Genomic DNA, 11807 nt, shown 5'->3' with positions numbered 1-11807 from the left:
GCTCTCTCTCTCTCTGGCTCTCTTGCTCTCTCTCTGGCTCTCTCTCTCACTCTCTCTGTGGCTCTCTTGCTCTCTCTCTCTCTCTCTCTCTGGCTCTTCTCTCTCTCTCTCTGGCTCTCTCTCTCTCTGGCTCTCTCTCTCTCTCTGGCTCTCTCTCTCTCTCTGGCTCTGGCTCTCTCTCTCTCTGGCTCTGGCTCTCTCTCTCTTTCTGGCTCTCTCTTTCTCTCTGTCTCTCTCTCTCTCTGGCTCTGGCTCTCTCTCTCTCTCTGGCTCTCTCTCGCTCTCTCTCTCTCTGGCTCTCTCTCGCTCTCTCTGGCTCTCTCTCGCTCTCTCTGGCTCTCTCTCTCTTTCTCTGGCTCTCTCGCTCTCTCTGACTCTCTCTCTCTCTGGCTCTCTCTCTCTGGCTCTCTCTCTCTGGCTCTGACTCTCTCTCTAGCTCTGACTCTCTCTCTAGCTCTGACTCTCTCTCTGGCTCTCTCTCTCTCTCTCTGGCTCTCTCTCTCTCTCTGGCTCTCTCTTTCTCTCTGGCTCTCTCTTTCTCTCTGGCTCTCTCTTTCTCTCTGGCTCTCTCTCTCTGGCTCTCTCTCTCTCTCTCTGGCTCTGGCTCTCTCTCTGGCTCTGGCTCTCTCTCTGGCTCAGACTCACTCTCTCTCTGGCTCTGGCTCACGCTCTCTTTCTGGCTCTCGCTCTCTCTCTCTGGCTCTCATATTTCATTTGATTTAAAAATGTCTGAGATTTTTACTTAATCTAAGTTATATTGCATGGTGCTAATATGAATATTATACATGACTGTTTTTTCTTTTCTTTCTCTCTCTCTTTCTCCCTTTCTTTCTTTCTCTTTCTTTCCTTCTCTCTCTCTTTTTCTTTCTCTTTCTACATGAATATTATACTTGACTGTGTTTACATTCACTTGTAGATTTTTATTTTTAGTTAATTAGTCCTAAACTTTTGATTAATAGATTTTTATTATTAGTCATAGAAAAACTATAGTGTTATATGTATACTCGGAAAATTTTACTTGTTTTAGTTTTAAGTAACAATAACTGCTTGTAACGTCAGACTGATCTCAGCATGACATGAATCACAGGCTGCTTGATCACAAAATCTATTGTGTTCACATATTGCATTTATAGATTTTTAAATTTTTACTTTTATATTCTGTTATAGATATAGTCTATATATTTAGAGCTATTACATATATTTTGTTGTATTACTCATTCTTAATTAAATAAATATAATATTTTAATTCTCTTTTTGTACCCTATTTATTTGTAATTTACACATACATATATAGGATGTCCATTTCTTTCTCAGATATGTCTTCTTTCTTTCTCTCCCTTTCTATTTCAGATATGAATTAAAAAATTATTATACCCTAATTTACCCTAAACGTTTTAATGTAGGTAATTAAAAGATTATAAAAAAGTGTTTAGAAATGTTAATTATTTACGTTCTAAGGTTGTATATAAAAGTTCTCAAAAAACCTTTTCTAAACGTAATTATAAACGTGCTGAAAACAATGAAATGTCGTTTTTAGGATGTTTTAAAAACATGAAAATGTTTGCTGGGCAGTAGCTTGTCGGGCATGGAGGGCAGACGCCTACGCACTTGCCGATATATTGTATAATTAACAAAGATACGCTAATAAAGCCTAAAATCTTATATGCCTCCAGAAAGACTGATATATGAACATTATTATAATTGCACCAAATGAAATATATCATGTTCGAGAACAAAGATATATCAATTTTAAATTAAGTTTCGACTCTCTCGGGTGAGAGAGATCTCTCGCCCCATCTATTGGAGATTCTGTGCACTAAATACCCAAAGCTACTCAAACCCTCCTAGCATTATTTAAGTAATGAAGTAATATGGTATATTTACTCACTATAATGTAGGTGCTGAATACAGAACATGAGAAAACATATATTTACTCCAAACTAATATAATTTCATTATGAAATAAGTAGCATCAAAGGAAGTCGATGGTCCAAGCAGCAATGTTGTGGAGCGACTTATCCAAGATATATCGTTGTTTGGAAAGTGTTTGTTGGCATATCCAGTTGTCGCACTTCTCTGCTCAAATTATCACAAATTTAAATTATAATGTTAACAAGTAGAATACGTTTTTTTAATAAAATCTAACATAACTAGCCAGAAAACATTTAACATTAATTAAAAAATATATGTTTGGAAGTTAAATCGACTTCATAGGACAATGGTTTTGTTATATATACTCGTTATTCGTTGACATGCGTTCGCTACTTAAACTACCATGTACTGTACTTATGTAAAATCTCCCATGTCTCTTCGCTCATCTCACCGAACCCTACAGGCTCTGTGATATATTGTTTAATTAATTGAGATTCACAAATAAAGCTAATAATTGTATATGTTATCAAAAAGGCAGAGCTTAGTTTAGTTCATTTATTATGCACTCCATACCCATCCTATGGACGATAGTGGAGTGTTACAGAGGCACATAATGGGCTCAGGGAATGAGCCCCACAATTCATATAGCCAAGCAAGTTATAATCTTGATAAGCTAGTTACAAAAGTCAATACACATTGTCACATCAACAATGGGCTCGAGACCGACCACAAGTACAGTTTATAATTTAAGCAACTGATTTATATGGAGGGCTAGTGTCACAATTGATATGTTTATCCTACACATAACCCCCTCTCCCCCATCCAATGGGCAGGGGTGGATAGGTTACAATCAAGTTTTTTTTTTGCGTTTTATTCAGAGATTAGGTCTTATTAGGTGAGGAAAGATATTCATATTTTAAAGAAGGTTTCTTGGCTCTCCATTTGTAACAAACTTACACATTGATGGAAAATATACAACCTTTTGAAAATCAATATTAGTTTGATCTAGATATTGTAATTAACGAAAGTATTTATGTCATCAGAAAGGTAGAAATATAGGATACATTTAAAATCCTTTGTCATAAATATAACTGAAGTGAAAACGAAGATATATGCGTTTTGATAGTTACTTGATGGCTTGCTATGAGAGTGTGAAGCCCTGCACACCAGCCAATAAATTGTATAATTAGTTTCCATATATTTTAATTAATCTTAAAAATCTATATGTCAGAAGAAAGGAAGATGTAGTCGTTAATGTGACAACATTTAAAAATATATATCTCTTAAGTTAAATAAATAATACCACCTTATCGCCGGTGTCCGGACACATGAAAATTACCTAGGTATCAGTATCCAGCCAGGCGGGGATCACAGGCTGCACAATACTGATAAATTATATAATGCACTACTTGTGGTCGATCTCGAACCCATTTATGATTTGACGACTTATAGTGAATTTTGTAACTAGCTCATTAAGATTGTATCTTGCTTAGCTAAATGAATTGTGGGGTTCGGTCCATTCATTTTCTTTCTTTATTATGCACCCCATAATACCCATCCTGTGGGCGGTGGTGTAAAGGATTACAGAGGCACATAATCGGTTCAGGAACTGAACCCTCTAGTTCGTTTAGCTAAGCAAATAACAATCTTTTGACGCTAGTTACAAAATTATTAATGTACACATACTTATGCATACATGTACATATACATACGTATACATATATAAATACACATACATATTTAATCACCCACACAAATACACACATCAGTAATTTTTTGTGTCACAAGTGATTCAACAAGAGGCTCACAACAGTCACTATACAAGGCACTTTACGTCTATGAGGAGTCGCACAGTTACTAGTCTTGCTGCACACCCACCCAACTGGGCGGCAGCTTTACAGTCATGTGCTCCACACCCACCCAACTGGGCGGCAGCTTTACAGTCATGTGCTCCACACCCACCCAACTGGGCGGCAGCTTTACAGTCATGTGCTCCACACCCACCCAACTGGGCAGCAGCTTTACAGTCATGTGCTCCACACCCACCCAACTGGGCGGCAGCTTTACAGTCATGTGCTCCACACCCACCCAACTGGGCGGCAGCTTTACAGTCATGTGCTCCACACCCACCCAACTGGGCGGCAGCTTTACAGTCATGTGCTCCACACCCACCCAACTGGGCGGCTGCTTTACAGTCATGTGCTCCACACCCACCCAACTGGGCGGCAGCTTTACAGTCATGTGTTCCACACCCACCCAACTGGGCGGCAGCTTTACAGTCATGTGCTCCACACCCACCCAACTGGGCGGCAGCTTTACAGTCATGTGTATGCATTACCTACAGTAAGCAAATTTTGGATACTTCGCTAAGATTTCGAGCAGCACATCATTATGAATGAAGTACTTACACATTTCATGGACACTATTGATGTTATCTTTAAATTCCGCGATTTTTCACATTCCATTATATAATGACGCAAAGTATGCGAATAGTTCTGCTGACAGAGTTTACATTTAGTCAAATCTACATCATCAGATGTTACAAACTTCCAGAGGTACTTGTAGCTGATCCTAAACCTAGCAGTGGTAACATCTAGAAGTCTGCTAACATTATTGGATGACCCATAGACGAGCGATTCATCAAAGTTTATACAATATTGTGAAATTGACAGTCAGTGTAGTAACATAAATTGGTAAATCATAAATATTGTAAGTTAAGAATCTGATGCATGTGTGTGTGTTGGGAGGGGCGGGGGTTATACCCTTGGTAAGCGAGAGTAGAAAGTAACCTTAGACGTACTGCGGTCAAAGTGTGGGGGGGGGGAGGGGGAGGGAGGGTGGGAGAGTCAAATCCACCCTCCAACATCTGGACATAGTACCACCAGCCTCCACAACACTCCATCAGCCTCCAGCTGATGCTTGTAGATGCCTCATCTAACCTCACCTATGTCACACATTAACCTACAGTTCCTGTGATATTTCAACTCCTCATCACAGTGGCGTCTCACCAATATAAACTGTATTGGATTTTGTCCCGAAATAGCTATATGCTGGCTGGACGTGTATGTATGTATGTATGTATGTATGTATGTATGTATGTATGTATGTATGTATGTATGTATGTATGTATGTATGTATGTATGTATGTATGTATGTATGCATGTATGAATGGATAGATGGATGGATGGATGTATGTACGCATGCATGCATGTATGTATGCATGTATGTATGTATGTATGTATGTATGTATGTATGTATGTATGTATGTATGTATGTATGTATGTATGTATGTATGTATGCATGCATGCATGCATGCATGTATGTATGTATGTATGTATGTATGTATGTATGTATGTATGTATGTATGTATGCATGTATGAATGGATAGATGGATGGATGTATGTATGTACGCATGCATGTATGTATGTATGTATGTATGTATGTATGTATGTATGTATGGATAGATGGATGGATGTATGTATGTACGCATGCATGTATGTATGTATGTATGTAATGTATGTATGTATGTATTTATATACGCATGTATATACGCATGTATTTATATACGCATGTATGTATGTATGTATGTATGTATGTATGTATGTATGTATGTATGTATGTATGTATGTATGTATGTATGTATGTATGTATGTATGTATGCATGCATGCATGTATGTATGTATGTATGCATGCATGCATGTATGTATGTATGTATGTATGTATGTATGTATGTATGCATGTATGAATGGATAGATGGATGGATGTATGTATGTACGCATGCATGTATGTATGTATGTATGTATGTATGTATGTATGTATGTATGTATGTATGTATGTATGTATGTATGTATGTATGTATGTATGTATGTATGTATGCATGTATGTATGTATGTATGTATGGATAGATGGATGGATGTATGTATGTACGCATGCATGTATGTATGTATGTATGTAATGTATGTATGTATGTATTTATATACGCATGTATATACGCATGTATTTATATACGCATGTATGTATGTATGTATGTATGTATGTATGTATGTATGTATGTATGTATGTATGTATGTATGTATGTATGTATGCATGCATGCATGTATGTATGTATGTATGTATGTATGTATGTATGTATGTATGTATGTATGTATGTATGTATGTATGTATGTATGTATGTATGTATGAATGGATGTACGCATGCATGTACGTATGGATGTATGTATGTATGTATGTATTCCCAATCACGTTAAAGACTCCCCCTCTATCATCCAGTTTAAGAGAAAAACAACTATGTACTAAATAATCGACTCCTTGTAACTTTAATTATGCTGACCTTCCTATCTGTATTCAGACTGTGCCTACCATCATTAAAGGTGATTATAACGCTAGACATAGGAATATTGGTAATTCGCAGTTCAGTAATCGTAACGGCAACTAGTGTCACTATTAGGTAGTCACGATGATGCACAGATTGTGGGTGACCTTGAACCGACGCATATCTACGGGAGTATTCCTGATCTATGTCTCGGTTTCAACGTCTCCCACACCGTGTGCGCCTCGTCAATAGTGCCAGTTATGGCGTCTGATCATCTGGCCATATTAGCCACTGTAAGCATTGGCAGCTCTATCCTCCCTGGTGGAGTATTCAAGCGGAAGAGGCTGGCTGTGCCCATCGATCAACGAGACAATCTTGTTGCTCATGTGTCAGATTGGTGCAGTTCATCTGAGCCTTCATCAGTTGAAGATTTTAACAATGAGCTCACAGGTACTATCAACCAGTTTATAGAATCACTTGATCCATCGTCCAGGCCACGTAACCCAAATTACACTGGTCATAGCACTTATGTTTATTATAATAATTCTAAATTGCAGACACTAAAACGCACTGCCAGAATAATTGGACTAGCTTGTAGAAGGACCCGCACTGCTGAAATGCTTCGGCTCTTTCAAGCGGCTCTGGCTAAGGCCAGGGAACGTATGGTGGAGCTGAGGCAGACAGACTGGGAAACTTTTGTCCGTGGTCTCAATTCTCACACGCCACTAAGTCGGGCATGGAAGGATATCAACAAGATCAAAGGGAAAAATGCTGCAGAGATCTCGTACCCTAATCCTCTGCACAGAGCAAATGAGCTTATTGGTGCTTGGGCCACGACTTCCAGCTTTGACAGTCTTCCTCTACCCTCACAGAATGAATTAAATGATAGATATACTGATAGGGCAAGGCTCCTTGACTTCATGCTTCATCAAGAGGATGACTGTGACATGCTTTTACTGAATACGAACTAGATTCTGCTCTACATAAAGGCAAAGCTACATCACCCGGGGAGGATGGAGTTACTGACGGCATACTGCATATGCTTCTGTTAGTTCCAGGGAATACCTTTCTTCAATTGTATAATATGAGCTATGTAACTGGGGAGCTTCCTAAGTCATGGACCAACAGTGTTATTATTCCCATTCCTAAACCTCACCAGCCGAGTGCTTTTCGCCCAATCTCCCTCACTAGTTGTCTCTATAAGTGTCTTGAGAGGATGGTTCTCAACCGTCTCCTTTACAAAATTATTAATATGTTGTCTCCCCAGATATATGGCTTTACGCATGGAAAGAGTGTACGTCACTGTATTACCACATTCCTCACCCTGCATACTGATAGGTCATACACCACTTTCCTAGATCTTAAGTCAGCCTTTGACATTGCTAACCCACACGTCATTCTGAGAGAACTTGCTAAAATAAATGTTGGAGGATGGCTTCTACGGTGGATAAGAGGCTATCTATCCAACAGGAAGTCATCTGTACTGTTCCATGGGCATAGGAGTGTAACGAGATTTTTTGAACTTGGCACTCCACAGGGAGGTGTCCTCAGTCCTACTCTGTTCAATGTGTTAATCAGTGCACTTTTAAACTTTGTAACTAGAAGGTCCAGCGAACACATCATTAGCTATGTGGATGATATACTGATCCACACCAATGGGTATACCAACACCCAAAATGTTCTGAACTCTGTATTGTCCACATGTCAGGAACTATGCTTAGTCATCTCAGTAGAGAAAACAAAGATCCTGAACCGACACCCACCCAGACGGGGTGGGGCCGATCGCAAAATGCAGTTGGATGATGGCTCTCTGCTCGACTAGTTACCAGATACAAATACCTTGGTCTTGAGGTTCTACTGTACCGCAATGTTTAGCCAGACTGGGTCGCCAATGTAGAGAGAGGCTCCGTGCTCTCAAGGCTGTGGCAGGCTGTGGCAGGCAAACACAACTGTACTGTACAGTGTTATATATTTATTTCAATTTGAACAATTTTTAACATTAAAGGATACCTGGTTGATGGGGTTCTGGGAGTTCTTCTACTCCCCAAGCCCGGCCCGAGGCCAGGCTTGACTTGTGAGAGTTTGGTCCACTAGGCTGTTGCTTGGAGCGGCCCGCAGGCCCACATACCCACCACAGCCCGGTTGGTCCGGCACTCCTTGGAGGAATAAATCTAGTTTCCTCTTGAAAATGTCCCCGGTTGTTCCGGCAATATTTCTTATGCTTGCTGGGAGGACGTTGAACAACCGCGGACCTCTGATGTTTATACAGTGTTCTCTGATTGTGCCTATGGCACCTCTGCTCTTCACTGGTTCTATTCTACATTTTCTTCCATATCGTTCACTCCAGTACGTTGTTATTTTACTGTGTAGATTTGGTACTTGGCCCTCCAGTATCTTCCAGGTGTATATTATTTGATATCTCTCTCATCTTCTTTCTAGTGAGTACATTAGGAGGGCTTTGAGACGATCCCAATAATTTAGGTGCTTTATTGCGTCTATGCGTGCCGTATATGTTCTCTGTATTCCCTCTATTTCAGCAATCTCTCCTGCTCTGAAGGGGGAAGTGAGTACTGAGCAGTACTCAAGACGGGACAACACAAGTGACTTGAAGAGTACAACCATTGTGATGGGATCCCTGGATTTGAAAGTTCTCGTAATCTATCCTATCATTTTTCTGGCTGTCGCAATATTTGCTTGGTTATGCTCCTTAAACGTTAGGTCGTCAGACATTATTATTCCCAAATCCTTTACATGCTGTTTTCCTACTATGGGTACATTTGATTGTGTTTTGTACTCTGTATTATGTTTAAGGTCCTCATTTTTACCGTACCTGAGTACCTGGAATTTATCACTGTTAAACATCATGTTATTTTCTGATGCCCAGTCGAAAACTTTATTAATATCAGCTTGAAGTTTTTCAATATCCTCAGCCGAGGTAATTTTCATACTGATTTTTGTGTCAAATCCTTTAATTAAATCCTTTAAAAAGGATAAATCCTTTAATTGGTTGAAATTGATTTTAACATTCGAAATCTAATTTGTTGATGTTAAATAATATAATATGTTGATGTTGATAATATAAGGTTCAAATTTATTAAGATACATACTTTAAAAACTATTTCTATTTGATACCAACAGTATCACGTTAAGAGAAGCGTCTCGCCTTGCTAACCCAAGTATAAAATATATAAAGAAACGGTGCAACTGTACTGGTATCTGCAGTACAAATTTATGTCCCTATTTAAAAAAAAAAATAAACTGAACCAATCACTGCCACTCCTCACACCAATGCAACAATAAGGAGAGTGATAACAGTGCTTCACATTCGACAATGTTAAATTATTTAACAGATGACGAGATAATGAACATTGGAACAAATGTACAGCTCTCTGACCTTCATATAAAATCTGCATGTGACCTCATCAAACAAACTGTGCCAAGCCTAGAAGGCCTTCATGACCCAGCGTGGTAGCGGGACCTCTCCTGGCCAGTTACAATTGGTGAATTTATTCAAATTATCCAGGTTGATGGTTGTCACTGGGCCACCGTTTCCAACATTGGAGTAACTGGACAAATTAACATATACGACACCAGGCATAAATTACCATCCAAATCTACTGAAGTTATCTTGTATGCTCTTGCTAATTGCCAGGATGATAAGCTGATATGCAATATAATGAATGTCAGCAGACACAAGGACTCAAGTATGAGTGGGGTATATGCTGTGGCGTTTGCTGCATCACTTGCAAGTGGTGTAGATCCGGTGAACCTCGTATGATATGCAGAATGAGACAACATCTTCAAGAGAACTTTAAAGGAAAGTGTCTCATCTCATTCCCTGCAGCTCTGACACTGAGAAGAACACGAATCATCCGGTCATGCTCGATGGAAGTGTACTACATTTGCAGAAAGCCAAATGATTTGAAGCTGATGGTATGCTGTGACCGTTGCAATATTTGGCACCATGGATCATGTGTAGGTGTTACAGAATGTAATGATGATTCGTGGATTTGTTTCTTGTGCGCTAGCAAGTTGTAAATTATAATTTAAAATACTTAATTAATACATTATTATTATTATTATTATTATTATTATTATTATTATTATTATTATTATTATTATTATTATTATTATTATTATTATTATTATAACCTTACCAAATGCTTTGCTGAATCAAATAATGTTATTACTTTCAATGTGTTACAATAGCATAATTAAGTGCTGCAACTATCAGGTCTTTTATATAGTCGGTATTTGTTATATTCTGTACTCTTTTAATGTTATTTAAATTTCAAATAGAAATAGTTTTTAAAGTATGTATCTTAATAAATTTGAACCTTATATTATTTAACATCAACAAATTAGATTTCGAATATTAAAACCAATTTCAACCAATTAAAGGATTTATCCTTTAATGTTAAAAATTGTTCAAACTGAAATAAATATATAACACTGTACGGTACAGTTGTGTTTAATTATGTTTTGCGATTCCTTTGGAAAAGGTATTTGTGCACCAAGTACTACTAGGTCAGTATGAGATATGCTGAATGTTGTCAATATACCATCTGAATACGCCTCACTTTGCGTTAATCATTGAACGTCCTAATGATTAAGGTCCCCAAAAGGACTTAATCAGACCTCAGTGGATATTTTTACTCTCCCTCTCTCTCTCTCTCTCAGAGCATCCCTTTATGTGTTGTATGTGGGTGCTGAAGTTCAGTCTCTTGTCTATGTACCCAAGCAAACCCAAGCAAACTACTGTGGAAATGTGCAGGACAAACATATCAATTGTGACACTAGCTCTCCACATATAGCATTTGCTTAATTTAGAAACTGTACTTGTGGTCGATCTCGAACACATGTTGTTGATGTGACGATGTGTTATGAATTTTGTGGCTAGCTCCTCAAGATTGTAACTTGCTTAGATAAATAAATTGTGTGTTCAGTCCCTGAACCCATTATGTGATAAATTAACTAAACTAAAAACTATAGTATGGCGACGAAACCTGAACTGCATAATGTAAATAGGGATTAACAAGAAAAAGATATAGGTGAAGAATAACACCAGGTAACTGTAAAGCTGCCGCCCAGTTGGGTGGGTGTGGAGCACATGACTGTAAAGCTGCCGCCCAGTTGGGTGGGTGTGGAGCACATGACTGTAAAGCTGCCGCCCAGTTGGGTGGGTGTGCAGCAAGACTAGTAACTGTGCGACTCCTCATAGATGTAAAGTGCCTTGTATAGTGACTGTTGTGAGCCTCTTGTTGAATCACTTGTGACACAAAAAATTACTGATGTGTGTATTTGTGTGGGTGATTAAATATGTATGTGTATTTATATATGTATACGTATGTATATGTACATGTATGCATAAGTATGTGTACATTAATAATTTTGTAACTAGCGTCAAAAGATTGTTATTTGCTTAGCTAAACGAACTAGAGGGTTCAGTTCCTGAACCGATTATGTGCCTCTGTAATCCTTTACACCACCGCCCACAGGATGGGTATTATGGGGTGCATAATAAAGAAAGAAAATGAATGGACCGAACCCCACAATTCATTTAGCTAAGCAAGATACAATCTTAATGAGCTAGTTACAAAATTCACTATAAGTCGTCAAATCAT

This window comes from Procambarus clarkii, chromosome 15 (genome assembly GCF_040958095.1).
Source record: "Procambarus clarkii isolate CNS0578487 chromosome 15, FALCON_Pclarkii_2.0, whole genome shotgun sequence".
Taxonomy (NCBI): Eukaryota; Metazoa; Arthropoda; class Malacostraca; order Decapoda; family Cambaridae; genus Procambarus; species Procambarus clarkii.
The sequence above is the reverse complement of the archived record's forward strand: the minus strand, read 5'-3'. Positions refer to the sequence as shown.